The sequence below is a fragment of the Acyrthosiphon pisum genome, chromosome A1, assembly GCF_005508785.2.
Source record: "Acyrthosiphon pisum isolate AL4f chromosome A1, pea_aphid_22Mar2018_4r6ur, whole genome shotgun sequence".
In the NCBI taxonomy this organism is placed as follows: domain Eukaryota; kingdom Metazoa; phylum Arthropoda; class Insecta; order Hemiptera; family Aphididae; genus Acyrthosiphon; species Acyrthosiphon pisum.
The window spans coordinates 20,811,754-20,813,469 of NC_042494.1; positions in this window are offsets into that span (position 1 = coordinate 20,811,754).

The following is a 1,716-nucleotide window of genomic DNA, read 5'->3' on the forward strand; positions in this document are numbered from 1 at the left end:
AATATTTTATGGTACTTTATATCTTCTTATTAACTAACTAATTGTTAAAATAATTTTGATGTTTTCAATTACCTTACTTATCTAAATCATTTCTATAAATCAAACACAACATAATATTATAACATGAACTAGGTTGGATCATTATTTTTATTAGGTATATCAGTTAGGTTACTTGAATCATATTGTAATAAAAATTGATTGTATACATTAATTTTACTAGAGTTTGGATTTTATTGTACGATGCCCATTGTTTTAAATTTGGAGCTGAGATTGATGAACCTAACATAACTTAACCTCTTTTTTTAAAAAATATTTCTATGTTCATAGAAAACTATATTTTTTTTAAATTAGTTTCCATTTGAATCATATTCAGTACAGTTAAAATGTCAATACTCAATAGATATTTATATAATATAAAGATTGTTAATATATCGATTTTGTCATAACTCATGAATACCTACTATATAGCCATGATTATTATTACCACCCTATGGTAGTCTGGGGTCCAGTCCAAAAAGACAATCGTGTAGCCGTTAGCCACAATAAAATAATATAAATACATAATAGGTTACTACTACCTATTAAAAAAACCTACCCAAAATAATTACATAATATTATGAGATGAGAAACATATTTTCATCCCTTATATATAATATGGTATGTAAACTGTATTCCCCAACATTTTCAATAGAATTTAGATCTCATGTTTCCAGGTTAATCAATGAAATATTCAAGTACCCACCATAATCCATGTAATTTTTTTATACATATTTTCAAGTTGTTAAAAAACAACATTTTTTATTAAAAAATCATATTTTTAAAGATTTTTATCCTTATATTTTTTAAGTTTTTTTACTTTTTCGAATGACAACATAGTTTTAATTTCATTTTACAAAGCAGAATATTTTTCTAAGTAATTTGATACATAAAAATTGAATTTAGAACGAGTATTTTATGAGTTATAAGTATTTAAAGTATAGACAACCGGAGTAGGAATACTTATAATATATATTTTATATTTTATGTTACTCTATTTTTATTTATTTCTTTCTTTTTTATATATTATATATTTTATATTTTATATGTAATAGTTAATATCATCTCTCATTCTTACAATTTTTCTATTGTTTAAATTATTTATTTATCTGTATTAATCTTTTTTATTTTTTTCTCATTACTTCTATTGTTCAATCATTCATTTACTGTGCTACTCATATAATTTATTGTGTATACCTCTTAATTAATTAAATATTATTACTATCTATCTCTAACACAAGCTAAAAGCTTAAAAGAGATAGATAACCATGTAACCTAACGTAATATTTGTATCCTATGTAATTTATGATGGTTTTTTTTAATAAATAAAAAAAAAAATAAAAAAATAATTATTAATATGAAAAATATGGGCGTTTTATTTTACATTAGTTTGTATTGACAATATTGATATAGTTAATATTGTCTTTCTCTTTCTTTATCTGTATTAAATAATTAAAAACATTGAGGAAAATAATGTTCAGAAAATATAATAATTAAAAAAATTATATAAATAGATAAAACGATTAATTAAAAAGAAATAAAATCATTTAAATGTAGATAATTGTTTTACAGCTGTCATTAGTTGTGAATAATTATTGTCACCGACACTATTTCTTAACAATACACTATAGATGATTTTCAGCTCATCTTCTTTGTCAGCTAGCCATCTATAGGAATATA